Raw genomic sequence first — 16,670 nt, 5'->3', positions numbered from 1 at the left:
GCATGAAGCTTGTGGATGTCCCAAATGAAGTTTTGTGGTTGTTTTAAATACACAACTTGTTATTATTTTTGTTTGACATTTGACGGTAGTGGCAATTGACAGATTGAAAGCCATTTTTTTTTTTTTTTTACACTACCATGTCAAGTCAAGGCAACACACATCTACCAAACTGCTGGATGCTGTCATGTGAATCGAGTGCAACCATCCAGCGCTCGTGTCTCAAATTTTTACTAGCAAATCAAAGCAAAAAAAAAATATGTCAGTGACAGCTGGAAAAACTTGGTTCACTCATAAGTTAAGGCACTGTTGTATTAAAAGCAGCTCTAGACATAGCACAAACTGCATTAATATCGCAATATGATAATAGACATATTGTTGAATGAATATGATTATGTCATGACTCATTATGCAAACAAAAAAATGGCAAAAAAAAAGCATAAAGCGGAGGATCATTATATTTCCTCGTTTTGACATTTCCTCGAATCATTATGAACAAACCTGCTGGCTGCGAGTTACTTCTAAGTTCACCGTAATTAAAAATACCGCAAGGATTGGATTGCTCATGTTGACGCCAGAGAGGAACAAAAAGTAGCAGCGTCAGCGCACGGTGGCAAATATCCCTGCGGGTTGGCATGGATGCAGTCAGGGAACTTGTGGACTCACCTCTCTTGAAAACAGACGGATAGAACAATGCAGAATTAATGCAACGGGCTCTTTACAAAAGCTCTCTTAAATGAAGAGCTCCAAAGCTGTCTCGTATGCAGCTGCTGTGAGTCTTGCTCAATTGGAGAAGAAAAAAAAAAGTCCGTTGAAGAGAGGGGCCGGGAGGAAATGACAGATGGATGGAGATGAACGGAAAGGGATTCATAAAGATGAAAAAGGCACTCGAGAGAGGAGAGAACATGAGAAGCGTTTGTGTAACAGCTCGGCCTTGTAAGCTCTTCCTGAGATCTCTTCATAGAGCACGCTGACCTGCTGCAGCCTTTGGATGTTTACATAATCGCAGCGCTGCATCGAGAGGAAGAACATGACGGGTTTAAAAGTCAGCTAAATGGTGTTCATCTGTTGTTATTTTCAGGGGATCAGTTGTTGTCTTTGGGTTTGGCTTGGAGACTAGGAATGGGAAATTGGCTATATTGCAACTTAAGGTGAAAATGATCAAGTAATGAAGGGGGGCTCAGGATAAAAAAAAAAAGGAAACTTTTATCTGGATCTACATTTAAAAAAAAAATATCTATATATTTTTAGTCGCCCCTCTTTAGAATTTTTTTTTTTGTAGCCAGTGTGTCTGTGTCCCCACCCTCAGTTTCTGTTTTCGTACCTTATGTGTTGATATCCGCGATGTCATGCACATGTTCACACCCTTGTTATCAGTAGGTGGCACATGTTCCATGTTGCTTCTTTTGGCCATCAGCAAGTTTGTTTTCTTTTAACTGTGTGCAGCACGATGTAGATGTGCGTATTTTCACACTGGATCAGTTGCTATACTGTATGATATGATGATTTGGGGGTAAAATAATTGCATGTTGTTTCATCCATGCAGTGGTTTAGTGGTCCTTGGAGAAGTGGGTATACTCTCAATTTTCACTTCTCATTCACTGTCATTGACAGCTATAGACGTCAAAAATTCATTTTAACAATTTTTATCAGTTAAATATTTTTTTTTCCATTTTTGTTAACAAGAGTATGAAAACCAAGAATATTTTTAATTGTACATTTACAACAGATATTAAATTTGTGATTAATCGTGAGTTAACCAGTGAAGTCATGTGATTAATTACGATTTAAAATTTTAATCGCCTGATGCCCCTAATTTATAATAATCTTTTCTTTTTTTTTTGTAAAAATCTATTTATTTGTAAAATTGTTATTAATGTTTTTTTTTTTTTTTAGAAAAAAATATTTAAAATTAGGGGCGTCGGGCGATTACAATTTTTAAACGTAATTAATCACATGACTTGACTAGTTAACTCCCAATTTAAAAAAATAAAATAAAATAATAATATGTATATATATATATATATATATATATATATATATATATATATATATATATATATATATATATATATTTTTTTTTTTTAATTATGAAAAAATTATTAAAAACTAGGGGCGGCGGGCGATGACAATTTTTAAATGTAATTAATTGCATGACTTCACTAATTAACTCACGATTGATCACAAATTTTATATCTGTTCTAATACAAAAAAAAAAAGAAACTCGGTTTGCATACTTTTGTTCACAAAAGTGGGAAAAAAATGTAAAACTAATAGAATTAGTAAAAATTTATTTTGGACGTCTATAGCCGTCAATGGCAGTGAATGAGTTAATAATGTTAACCTCAATACTGTTTTAGGCCGAATCTTAAACTACCGGTACTTGTCCCCATTCTTGTGTTTTAAATACACTACCAGCCTAGCTACTAAAAAAATTCATTAGATCATGTAAATTAATGAGAGCTAAGTAATCTGGCTAACATTATCATTTAGATCTTTAAATAACAAAGAAGCTTCATCAAGCACTGATATAATCTCTCATCATTTACTACAATTTAATGTAACATTACAGTTGAGTCCGGCATTGAACCTACGACTAGACTATGTGTCCGTTTTGGGAGCGCAGAGCGCTTCCAGTGAGCTAAAAGTCCGTTCGCTGATACAGCAAGACTTTTGAAATATGTAACAACAAGAGCACACACAAAATAGGCTCTGATTGGCTCATCAGTCCCTAATCCTTAAAGTGAACCAAATCTAATCAGTGAAGGCAGCGAGTAGCAGCCAATTGGAGGCAGAGGAGAGTGAGTCATGACTTCACCATCCTTGCGGAAAGAATGGCTAATCTGACTCACAGATATTAGTGAACGGTGCACATCAGGCGGATTTGCAAGTGGGTAGAGGTTGTTTACCCGTGTATACCCTGGACTATACCACTGAATATACAACGCAACAAGATGCCAAGCGGCATGCCACCCTAATGTCTATTGAACATGATTTTCTTTTTAAACTTGTTCAGGCTGAGCCAATTAATTGTTTGAATAGGATAAAATCAGAGTTTGTAAAATGTGCTGGGTCATTTTTCTCTGAATAGCTTAAGTGTTGTAGAAAGGAGCTCTTCATGTGCAATGATAAAATGAAATTACAGTTACTTCTGCAAGCTTTGGATCACTTATTTCCTTCACATTTCATTTTGTAATATTTTACACATCTTTAATTTGCCAGGAAATAATGTTACACATATTCTATCCATACAATATTATGTATATACAACATAAAATATTGTTTGGCCTGGGTATTGAAGTTTGTAAATGCACATGCACAATACCTACTTTAAATCCTACAAAATGGTAGACAGTATATCAGAAAGTGTGTGAGGCCACAGTGATAATCACCGCGTGGGAATGTACGTCGCCTCACAGCTGTGAGCGCACTCAGAAGCAAAGTAAACGTGTCAAAGGACACAACACATTAGAGCTAGACCTCACTGGACTATTCTGTGGCACACAATGCAAGCCAAACTAATAATGTTTGTTGCCAGCACTGCTTCGTGGACAGCAAATGTAGATTGATGTTTTACAAATCACATTTAAAATAACAATTTGCCTATTTCTTTATTATTATTATTTTTTACATTACAACAATAGCTTCAAAATAGTACGAATGGCACATTGCCTTGAAATAAGGACATCATTTCTGTCATTGACATAGCAACCAACAAAACAGGTAAGTCGTGATTGGTTGTTATCTGAGCAACTGTGATGTCATTTTCAGTTGACAGCAAGTCAATCCTTAAATGGATTTGGAAAAAAAACCCAGCTAGATTTAGCTGCTTAACTCATATTTTGCTAACACAATATTAACTAATTTACTGCCATGAATTATTTTCTTTTTTTTTTTAAAGATGTGTTAAAGTTAATCGCATGACTTCACTAGTTAACTCATGATTAATCACACATTTTACACCTGTTCTAAATGTACAATAAAAAAAAATCTAGGTTTTCATACTATTGTTAACAAAAGTGGGGAAAAAATGTTAAACTGATAGAAATAGTTCAAATACATTTTTGACGTTTATAGCCGTAAATGGCAGTGAATGAATAAAAAAAAGAAAATATTCTTAAAAATTCGGGGCGTCAGGCCATTAAAGTTTTTAATCGGAATTAATCCCATGACTTCACTAGTTAACTCGCGATCAATCACAAATTTCATATGTGTTCTAAATGTACAATAAAAAAATTCTAGGTTTCATGCAATTGTTTAGCAAAAGTGGAATTTTTTTTAAACAAATAGAAATAGTTCAATGGCAGTGAATGAGTTAATCAGATTAGCATGTTTAGACCAGTGGGGCTGCATAAGCATATTATTGTGAAGAAAATGTTGGGGTTGACTTCCCCTTTTACAAGAGAGACCATGTTGAATAGAAAGTCCCATGACGATAACGTTAACATAAGATGGTGTCAGGCCTGTTTGGCCACATTCAAGACCAAAAACATATTAGTGTTCATATTATATGCAAGACATATCATTAGTTGCCATTTTATGTGACTTAAAAGAGCCAACCCCATTCGACTTATGACTCAATGTTAAAAAAAAAAAAAGTTGCTCCGTTAATTATGTTGTGGCTAGCACATGTCCTCGGGGTGAACACACATTTACGCTTATGATCAACACTAAATGACACGCAGCTGTGCTCACAAACACACACTGGGTTGTTTCTCCTCCATTACGCACCTAACTCAGGAGTTAAAAATCAGTATTTCATTTCGCCCCTCGGGACTCTTTGACATCCAAAAGGCCAACACACACACAAATGCAGGATCCAGACTCCTGCATCTTGATGTAACATAGTTGGTATTCGCGAAAGGAAGGGGTTGGATGAGGGGGGTTGCTAAACACAAGCTCCAGATGTTAAAAGAAATGCACACACTCGCTCTCACTAAACCACTTAACAAGCATTTGAAGGTAAATGTGATACACCGCCTAACGTGGATCAACAAAATAAAAAATAAAGCTTTAGAGATGTTTTACAGCGTGCAAGATTTCTTTGCTCTTATGTCAGCACAGCTTTATAGTTATTCACTGCTGTATGCACACATGCCAAAACTATTTAGTTAGGATTCTTGGATGGGATTTGAAATCAAACTCTCAAAGTTGATTTGGGGCTTTTCACAAAAAATGTATGCTGTGTCTCCCCGTTCAGGTGCGACCAGGGCTGGACTGGCCATCTGGCACACAGGGCAGATGCCCGGTGGGCCGGTATCATTTGGGGCCGATGCAGTGCTTTTTAGTTATTATTTTCCTCCATACCCAAAGAGACTGGCCCACAATTTAGAGGGACTAGACCATAATCTATTTTGAATATAGACAGAAAACTGAACCAACATCAGTCAAAATATCAGTGGCAGAACAATGTGCTAGACAGGTATGGTCAGGAGTACAGCCCTGGGTATGACTCACATCATTGTTAATGTGAGCATCATTTCAACTAGTTAGATGAAAATCTGTTGTAGTCAATTCAAAGTCTGAAGCCAATTTAGAAAGATTTGTCACTAAAAAGGCTCTTTGGATTAGAGGGGAAGTGTCCAGTTGAAGAAGCCAAGGTCAACTTCAGAATGAGAACGATGAGGGAAGAAAAGTATGGAGACGGAAAGGAGAAGTTTGGGTTACCACATAATCTTTCAAACTTGGTGGAGGTCGTGTTATGACATGGCCGTGGATGTCTTCTAATGGAATGGGCTTCCTGGTGTTTATTGATGATGTGATGATGACTGCTGACAGATCGTCCAGATGAATGGTGGGGTGTAAAATGCTCTGCTTCAGTTCATTCAGATGCTAAACTGACCTTACATAGTCCAAAAGCAAGTGAAGACGAACAAATCCAATGCTGTTTTTTTTCAATGGTCGAGTCAGTGGCTTGATCTCAACCTGACAGAGCATGTTTTTTTGTTTTTATTTTTAACATTTAAAATTTGTTTAAATGGATATTATATATATTTATATTATTATTATTATTATTATTATAATATATATATATTATTATAAATAAATATTTTATAATAATATTATAATTTTAATTAATTATAATAAATGCAATGATAGTAAAAATTGGCTCTTTTTTGGGGGGGTTCGGTTTTGGCCAAGCATTTTTCATTTTCAGTTTACGGTTTCAGCCAAACATTTTCAATTCGGTGCATCCCTGGTCTTATGGTCATGAGGGTTTTTGGGCCCAGCAAACAACTTTCACATGTGCTCCCCTGAACGTCAGTGTGAAGCAGATGACAAGACAGGCCGAGGTGCTGAATGCATCCAGATAACTTCCATGCTGTTACATGAGTGTTGACAGGCCATATATTTTTCTAATATTAAATAAATAAAGTGGGCATAAAGTTGTTGAAGTACTGTATGTATTTAGTGTGCACCAGCGATGATGCACACGACTGCATGATAATGGAATCCATCACACAGAGATCAGCACTCAGTGGACTCAAGCCACTGCTAACAGTAAATGGACCATCAAAGATGAATGTTTCCACTTGTTTTTTTGCATGATTGTCTGCTCTTTGCTGCATCTTCTTTTCCTCTCGCTGTCGTCGTGGAGACAGAGGTCAAGAAGCATGTCGGCAGCAGCAAAATCAATACAGCACACTCACATTCCAACAAGATAGCCGCAAATCGCAAACTGGATCGGGCTCAGAATTAATCAATGATTGTATTTAGAGAGGATCGCTGCATGTGCTGCTAATTACAAAGATTTCACAGCATTTACATGTGAATGTGCTCAACAACTCAGGACAGAGCACCTTTTGTTTGAAGCCATCCACGTTTCATGTGAGCAAAAGTATTGGAACAGACATTAAATGAACTTCAAGTGGATAATATGTCATATTTGGTGGCAAAACCCTTACTTGCAGTAACTGTATCGAGGCTGCCACACACAGACTTCATTGGAAATGCTTTTTCCAGGCCTTGAGTGCAGCCTCTTTCAGTTCCTGTTTGTTGCTGGATTTTCTCCTTTTCAATCTCTCTTCAGGAGGTAAAATGGATGCTCTATTGAGTTAAGGTCCGGTGATTGACTTTCTGCCTGATAAAGTCCTTTGTTGTGTTGGCAGTATGGTTTGGGTTATTGGCTTGTTGTACAATGAATCCTCTCCTGATTAGTTTGGATGCATTTTTCTGTCAATTGCCGAACAAAATGGTTTTGTAGACTTCAGAATTCATTCTCTACCCTCTACCATAGCGATGGAAAGGCGATATTATATAAAATTTTGTAGTCATCACAAGCCATAAAAATAAAGACATTTTCATAGCAGCACAATCCATTAGGGCAGGCATGCACAAACATTTTCTTTCAAGGGTCACATACAGATTTAAGGGCCACATTGACATTCTTCAGCGTAGATAAAAATAGGTGAGGATATGATACAGCACGTATCTCACGATGTTCACTACTATACCGAGCAGCAACAAAATCTCATCTCCAAACGAAAACCAAAACAAGCGCAATCTGCACTAAGGTGACCTTGACACCAAACAGAAAGTGTAGCGAACAATCGCAATTCTGAGGCATGTCTTACAAAATGATATGTGATGAGTTGAAAACAAGGAAGTGGGAGATAAAGATTCAATTTCTTCTACTCTCCTCCTGCCACCTGTACAATGCAGCTAAATGGCACGGGCTGTGTCTACTTTTTAGTACAGTTAACCCTAACCCTAATAACATAATTAAATAAAATGTAAAGAAACACATTTTCCCCCATTTTTTAAAAATCTTCAATTCCCATGTGTGCCTTGCCCACCTGGGGCAGTACAATACAGACATACGGATATCAATGGAAATGGTCTGAGCTCTTTCAGTAACCTCCTTAGTCATTCTTTGCAGAGGATAATAAATATATATATGCCTGTGAGTATTGTTATATTATCTGTGTACAATGTTTGTGTTCAAATGGCCGTTGCTCAAACTGCCACCATAAAGCACTTATATATCAAATTTCTGCTCGCACATCTTAGCAAAAACAAAAATCGTCTGAACGATGGCTTGTCGTGCCATTGGTATGGCGGCATCTTAACTCATTCACTCCCAGCCATTTTCACTAAAACAATCCTCTTCATCCCAGTTGTTTTACTGGATTTTGACTGATTTTGCAAGGCCCACAAAGTATTGTGTTCTATTGCTATAAAAACATGAAATCTACCCCCCAAAAAGTCTAAAGTCTCTTCTTTCATCAAGAAAAAAAAGTATATTTCTATCTGTTTCCATTTTGCAGCAATTAGCTTTAAAAAAATAGCTCAGTTTCATCATTATTCCCAAATCTATTTTGAAATGTGAGTAAATGAGCTTTTTTTCAACATGGCCCTGGTTGATCTCTTTCACTCTGCTGCCACCTGTTGGCCATTTGTGTAATAACTACCATTTCTTCAACCGTTCTTTGCAGTTGAGAGGCTGCATCAAAGCCTTCTGTATGCTCTAGCATAACAAAAAATAAACGTATAAATATGTCTTTGGGACACTTAAAACATTTAAAATAAAACTTATTGAAAGTTTTTTTTGGAAGAAAATTAGTTAAAGGGGAAATCAACCGTAACCATTTCTTGACAATAATAAGTTATATGTGACCTCACTAGTCTAAACATGACATTCTGATTAATATGTATGAATTATGCAGCAAAATCACAGCGTTTTTATCCATCTCAGGGGGCGGCCATTTTGCCACTTGCTGTCGCGTGAAAATGACATCACAGTTGCTCAGGTCTCAGATAACAAACAATCACAGCTCACCTGTTTTCTGAAGCTGAGCTGTGATTGCTCATTACCTGAGACCTGAGCAACTGTGATGTCATTTTCATTCGACAGCAAGTGGCAAAATGGCAGCCTTCTGATATTGATAAAAACTGCAGGATTTTGCTGCTTAACTCATATTCCACAACACAATATTAACCAAAAGACTGTATTTAGACTAATGGGGTGCATAGACCATATTATTGTCAAGATGTTTTTTTGGGGGGGGTGGATGTTGACTTCTTCTTTAAGGCATGGTGGGCCTCTAAAAAAATGGATGGTCCCCAGGCAGCAATTTGGACACCAACCCCCACCCCCCCACCCCCAATTTGCGTATAACTTTCATTCACCAAAACCAAAGCATTTTCCGCTAACCCAAATTTTGGAGGTGTAAAATTGTACTAAATTCTTGAGTCCTAATTCAACATTCACGAGCACCCTTCTCCACTTAACTTGTGGCTTTTGAGAAATTTCAACATTCCTTCCACCATGTTTAATTGCGATACGGAACGATATGTCCATAGCAACAAGTATCCTGTTTAGCTTTAAACAAACCTGCCACGGTGGATCAAGAGTGCAACAAGACTGGAAAGAAATACTGGCCCAACAAACCACCACAAGATGTTCGCAGGAGAACGCCAGAAGCCCCACAATATAACACCTTCAATATAAGAGCCAGGAACATGTCTGGCTGAATAAATGCTGAGCATGCATGTCTGGTGGAAGAAGCATTGCACGATATCGGTTTGGCATTCTTTTTCATCATGTGACTTCCCGTGGTGTGCGTCCACGTCCACAGGTAAAAATAAGTTGTGCCGAGACCTTAGACGTCACATGGGCTTCGGCAGCAAAGGCACCCGCCCTCTCGCATACGTGAGCGTGTGCACTTAGGGTTACGTATAGACAAGAGCTCCGACAACTCAGGTATGTGCTCAGGTTAGATGACACGTACGAAACACCCAGATAAAGGAGGGTGTAGACACAACTATGCACTATGCAGTATGTTGACACGTAAAGGACACACCGACTGAGAAAGTGTCACAAATCAAAAGGAAAATAAACCTGCATGCAACAAAAGACAAAATGGGGAGTTTTAGTTTTCATGAAGCAGTAACCATTATTCACCTATTTGCTCATTTAAAAAAATTCACAGAGGAATGTTTGAATGGCAACACTCATATGTGTGATAAATGTACAGGTATGTGGGGAGTGCACATGCGCCGTGTGAAAGCGCACTGCGTTCAAACATGACACTCAATTGTGCACATACTGTATATATAGGGAATATTTGGACGGCTAATTAGCCCTTCCCATGGGCTCACCAACTGTGGGAGGGGCAAAAGGGGTCGAGTGCGCTGTGAGCTGGGCGGTCCGACTCCCGGCTACTCAAGCTAGCACTGGGGACGTGGAATGTCACCTCTCTGGTAGGGAAATAGCCCGAGCTGGTGTGCGAGGCCGAGAAGTTCCGACTAGTCGGACTCGTCTCCACACACAGCTTGGGTTCTGGTACCAAACCTCTCGAGAGGGACTGGACTCTCTTCCACTCTGGAGTTGCCCACGGTGAGAGGTGCAGAGCAGGTGTGGGCATATTTATTGCCGCCGGCTAGGAGCCTGTACGGTGGGGTTTACCCCGGTGAATGAGAGGGTAGCCTCCCTCCGCCTTCGGGTGGGGGGACGGGTTCTGACTGTTGTTTATGCTTATGCACCGAACAGCAGCAGGAGTCCTTGGAGGGTGTACTGGAGAGCGCACCCTCTGAGGACTCCCTCGTTCTGCTCGGGGACTTCAACGCTCACGTGGGCAATGACGGTAAGACCTGGAGGGGCGTGATTGGGAGGAACGGCCCCCCCCGATCAGAACCCGAGCGGTGTTTTGTTATTGCACTTCTGTGCTCGCCACGGACTGGCCATAATGAACATTCAAACACAAGGGTGTCCATATGTGCACTTGGCACCAGGACACCCTAGGCCGCAATTCGATGATCGACTTTGTAGTCGTGTCATCGGATTTGCGGCCACATGTGATGGACACTCGAGTGAAGAGAGGGGCGAGGCTGTCAACTGATCACCACCTGCTGGTGTGTTGGCTCTGATGGCGGGGTAAGATGCTGGTCCGACCTGGCAGACCCAAATGTATTGTGAGGGTCTGCTGGGAACGTCTGGCAGAATCCCCTGTCAGAAAGAGTTTCAATGCCCACCTCCGGCAGAACTTCTTCCTTGTCCCGAGGGAGGCGGAGGACATTGAGTTTGAGTGGACCATGTTCCACGCCTCCATTGTTGAGGCGGCTGATCGGAGCTGTGGCTGTAAGGTGGTTGGTGCCTGTCATGGCGGCAATCCTCGAACCCGCTGGACACCAGCGGTAAGGAATGCCATCAAGCTGAAGAAGGAACCCTATTGGGCCTTTTTGGCCTGTGGGACTCCGGAGGCAGCTGACAGGTACCGGCTGGCCAAGCGGAATGCAGCTTCGGCGGTCGCTGAGGCAAAAACTCGGACATGGGAGGAGTTCGGTGAGGCCATGGAAAATGACTTACGGATGGCTTCAAAGAAATTTTGGTCCACCATCCGGCGTCTCAGGAGAGGAAAGCAGTACGCCATTAACACTGTGTATAGTGGAGATGGGGTGCTGCTGACCTGCTGAGTGTGTTTTTTGTCCCGGCCGTGGAACAGTAGACCAGCTCTACACCCTCGGCAGGATCCTCGAGGGTGCATGGGAGCTCGCCCAACCAGTCCACATGTGCTTTGTGGACTTGGAGAAGGCGTTTGACCGTGTCCCTCGGGAAGTCCTGTGGGGGGTGCTTCGGGAGTACGGGGTACTGAGCCCCCTCTACGATCGATGTCAGAGTTTGGTCCGCATTGCCGGCAGTAAGTCAAATTCGTTTCCAGAGGGTTGGACTCCGTCAAGGCTGCCCTTTGTCACAGATTCTGTTCATAACTTTTATGGACAGAATTTTTAGGCGCAGCCTAGGTTTTGAGGGGGTCCGGTTTGGTGGCCTCAACATTGCATCTCTGCTTTTTGCAGATGATGTGGTGCTGTTGGCTTCTTCAAGCCGTGATCTCCAACTCTCGCTGGAGCGGTTTGCAGTCAAGTGTGAAGCGGTTAGGATGAAAATCAGCACCTCCAAATCCGAGACCTGGTCCTCAGTCGGAAAAGGGTTGAGTGGCCTCTCCGGGTCGAGGATGAGATCCTGCCCCAAGTAGAGGTGTTCAAGTATCTTGGAGTCTTGTTCACAAGTGAGGGTAGGATGGAGCGGGAGGTCGACAGGCGGATCGGTGCAGCGTCTGCAGTGATGCGGACTCTGTATCGGTCCGTTGTGGTCAAGAAGGAGCTGAGCCGAAAGGCAAAGCTCTTGATTTACCGGTCGATCTACATTCCTACCCTCACCAACCTATCTTGTTCTTTTGGTCACGACCCACAGCTTGTGACCAAAAGAACAAGATCCCGGATACAAGCGGCCAAAATGAGTTTCCTCCGCAGGGAATCCGGGCTCTCCCTTAGAGATAGAGTGAGAAGCTCGGTCATCCGGGAGGGACTCAGTGTCGAGCCACTACGCAAAAACAGGTTCACAGAATGTCCCCGTAATTATTTTTGTTCTATTTTGCCATATCATAAAAAAAAAAAAATCTTAAAAGCAGCTACAAAAATGCGCACACCCTCCATCAGTATATACATGGACTATTTAGCCCCGTCATTGCGGGACTCAACTGCCCTGCACATAGTGATGGGACGAACAACACTGGTGCGCCAGCACTGTGCCGAGTGCGCAAGTGTGAAACCCCGTATCGGCGCGTGTATCGCTTTAATAAAAAAATCACGTGACCGATACAGGAAGTGTGTCATTTGGATGTGCCCCGCCAAACTGTATTTATAGGTGGACAAACTGTATCAACATGTTGCGTGTTTGTTGGATGGAGATTAAACTGTTTTCTGTTGCTGTACATTTACCTGTACCTGTGCCTGTTGGATTTTTGTTTGCTTCCACTCATGGATCGTTCTCCACACCTTTATCAACTGGCACTTAAATATTTATGCACACCAGCTTCCTCTGTTCCCTGTGAACGAGTGTTCTCTAAGGCAGGGGAACTGGTGTCCAAGAGGAGAAATCGCCTTGGAGCAATCACACTTCAAAAACTTTTGTTTCTCAATAAAAATGTATGACAGAATCTGTTTTTAGTGTGTTATTACATATGGTTTAAAACTTTTAACAAAATCCCATACAGAAGTTAAACATTTTAACTTTTATTATTTATTTTGTTACATACAAATTTGCTATATTTTACAAGCCAACTCATATGAGCATCTAATAAACAACTTAACTCAGCAAGCAAATGGACCAACTGAAATTATACAAAGATGAGATCATATTTTAAGTAAAAGACTAGCAAGTGAATAAATAAAATTTATTACATTTATTTTATAAATATAAATTCATAAGCTAATATTAAGGTTTACAGCATGCACGTTTTACCATCTTATTTTCATTTTGTTTATCTGCAATGATTTTAGATCTACAGCAGGGGTCACTATTGAGTGACCAGCACAGTGTCAATACAGTTTGTGTAATGTGTCAATACACTCCTTGAGGTGTCATCGTCCCATCACTACCTGCACATGCTTTGTTTGACCCCTTTTTCAGAGGGGGCCCTCTTCCTCCTGATCTAACTAACTAGTAGAGGTTCTATGCTGCTCCCACTGCAGAACAATTCTTGTAGAGTTTTTAGTTATCATACGGTGGTGAGCCACATGAGACAAATGTGCTGTGTCAGCATAAACAGACGTTAGAATAAAAACATGCTTTCTTCTCAGCAATGTTGCTATTGTGCTGCTAAATTGATACAATGACAACGCCTAAGATGTGGTTAAACTTTTCTTCTATTCTTTAGAAGTTATAACACGAGAGTGAGACAAAAGAATAATTTGTTACTAATTCCACCAAGGTGACTCACTGGGATTCCTCTCCACAGGCCACAAAAGTCAATCCCATACACACATTCCGGATAGAACTAATAGGCCTTGTCATTGAAAGAGAGCCACTCACATATGGACAGGGTGCATCTAAGTGAGAACACATGTTGTGGAAGAACATCTTTGAGCTCCAGCGTGAGGAAGCGTATTGCATTTTTTTTATGTCAACACGCATTTTAACAGTGAATTTAGAGTGTTTGTAATGCATCATATTGCTTTAGTGCACCTCACAACAAGATGTAAATAACTTTACGAGGATGAGAGTCAAAAGGCATTCTGTTTGACTAAGATGCATTTCTGTAGACGTCCTGTTTTGCAGAATCTATGCCAAGTCCAAATTTTTCAAAGGTCACAGTGTCTGAACTTCCTGGATTGTTGACCTCTTCTAACATAACATCTGGAAGACCTTAAAAAAAGCCTGCTGGGCACTCAGAAGATTTACATGCATTACATGACAAGCTCGCCGGTCGTAAAGTGACGCGTGAGTTGGATATGGAGAAACTAAAGCGAAGTACACGTCACGATGTTTCATCTGAACGAATTTGAAGATGTGTCAGACCTCACAGGACAAGAAAGAAACTCAGCATATCTGTATTTGTACTGTGGTATACTTTTGACAACCAACACAACTACCATATAGTAGATACAACTAAGGCTAGCATAGTACTAGTAGCATCATTTGTAGCCTAGCAATCCATTGAGTGTTTTGTGTGTGTGTGTGTGTTGGGGGGGGTTGACTTGTTTGACTTAAAGTCTATTAGGTGACAAAAGATGGTATTTTCCTTTGTTATCCGAGAAGACTTGAACATTGTTCGGATTCAGGGTTGGGGAATCCAGGTCCAGATAGTAAAAGCCCTGAAACTGTTTGGCCTTAGCCACAGGTGCTTCTACTCAAGAGGTGGAAACGAGCTGGTTTACCTGTCAGTTGAGTAGAAGCACCTGTGGCTGAAGCTAAACTCTGGCAGGGTTTTTACGATCTGGACCTGGATTCCCCAACTCTGCTTGGATTAATCAGTCATTCTACGAAACAGGTGCCATATCCACCTTGCAATTTTCATTAACTCTTTGACTGCCAGACGTTTTCAAAAACGGGTTGTCGCCAGTGCCAGCCGATTTAAGCATTTTGAGTGATCTTTCAAGGTCCACAGAAAATGTTGTGTTTGTACTATGGAAACACACATACTACCAAATGAAAGATTGGACTCTCAGCTTTCATCAGAAAAAAAAGTTTGTTTCTACCTTATTCCGTTCTTCAGTAATCAACAATAGAAAATGGTTACTTTCACCGAAATTCTCTCTTTTGAAACAAAAAACGGAGAAAAAGAGCTTTTTGTGAAACGATGTTATTTCATGCACTCTAGTGAATTGTACACTTCTTTTTGTCCATGAATGATGCCACAAACACCTAAATAGTGCTTTACTTCTGTAAAACGCTTTCACCAACAATGAAAAAGTGTTTTTAGATTGCAAAATGCGTTTATTTCCATTCAACAGTGTAACAATTTGACAAAACAATTTCGCAAACTATTTACAAATGTGTGCAACTGTGGTACTACTTACAATTATGTGGATGTTTCAAATACAGTTTTTCCTTTTGTAACGCTCTCCTGCGTGCAAGGAGACGCCAGGACTCGCACAACAGTTTACTTTTACTTTCACATTGGTCAGTTTTGCGTGCAAACGTTACACTTTCTTGACGGCCTTTTTTTCCGGGGATTAAAAAGCAAGTAGCAGACTGTACACACTCCTCCGATGAATATGCATTGGACTCGGGGCACTCTCCGTCGTCCGATCGAACGTCCGCCTGTGCGTACTCGGTTGCGCTCCGCGTTACGACACCGTCATAGCCGCCGCGTCAGCGGTTCCAATTTCGCCGTCAAGCTCGGATTCACCTTCATCATCATCGAGGATGATCACCGTCGTCATCAATGTACTATTTTAGCGTTGGTGGATGCCTTTCGTCTTGTAAGTGTAGAGCTGCTTGCAAACGCTCGCCATTGCCCGTTCCCTCCTCCATCTAGCTCCATCTAACGTCTTCTACTGCCGCGTCAATGCTTTCCAACCACGGAGTCACCATCATCTTCATCATCGATGATGATGATCGTCATCAACAATGTGCTTTTTTAGCGATGCTTTTGGTCTTTGAAAAAAACGGCTCTGGCGTTAGCTCCTCGCGACCGGCCGCCATTTTTCCTTTGTTTTCCATTCTGATCTCCTGCTCAACGCTCTAGCTCCGCCTCTACTGACGCCCACCCGATCTTGTCAAAAGAGAGTCATCGCTGCCCTCTAGGGGCCAAAAATAGTCATTAGGCTCAAAAAACCTGCTTAAAACTTTCAGGAGAGCTCCGCAAGCCTTCCCAGCACCCGTTTCAAAAAAAAATAAATAAATAAATGGGAGGACGTCTTTTAACGTCTTTGGCGCTCCTCCGTAGGTTTTTGCAGAACGTCATTTAACGTCTTTGGCAGTAAAAGAGTTAAGCTCAAACTTCTTTTTTCAAAATCCAAACTCTGTCGCTCTGTCGCTATCTCTGTCTCTCTGTCTCTCTCTCTCTAGTAAAATGTCCTTTTTTAAAATATCAATAGACAGTATGTACAGTAATTTTATCAGTGTTTTTCATTTTAGATGCAAATTTTATGTTGGTTAATACCGACATGTGAAAATAGTATGTCACTCTCAAAAAATCGAGTATTTATTTGTATATGTTAACAACAATGAAATTAAAACCTTGAAGCTTTAGAAACACACTTTGGCACATTTTTTGTGCCTTATACACTTTATCAGACGTGGACTCAAATGGCACTCGTCGGGTAGAATGACTCTTGACAGTGAAATGGATAGCGTGCTGTAAGCTAGCTATTCACTCAAACTTCACACATTTCAACTTTGACCCTGATGATGTCACCAGGCAGACTTGCTCTCTTCTCCGTAGTAC

The 16,670-nt window shown here is 40.8% G+C and overlaps 1 protein-coding gene across 1 annotated transcript in view; it reads right to left on the bottom strand.

Moving 5' to 3' along the window:
- LOC144043241 (Na(+)/H(+) exchange regulatory cofactor NHE-RF2) overlaps nucleotides 1–16,670 on the bottom strand; it is a 34,357-nt gene that overhangs the window by 15,738 nt on the left and 1,949 nt on the right. The gene's annotated exons all lie outside the window — the stretch shown is intronic.

This window comes from Vanacampus margaritifer, chromosome 2 (genome assembly GCF_051991255.1).
Source record: "Vanacampus margaritifer isolate UIUO_Vmar chromosome 2, RoL_Vmar_1.0, whole genome shotgun sequence".
Classification (NCBI taxonomy): domain Eukaryota; kingdom Metazoa; phylum Chordata; class Actinopteri; order Syngnathiformes; family Syngnathidae; genus Vanacampus; species Vanacampus margaritifer.
Note: the sequence above shows the minus strand (reverse complement) of the source record. Positions and strands in the feature narration are given on the sequence as shown.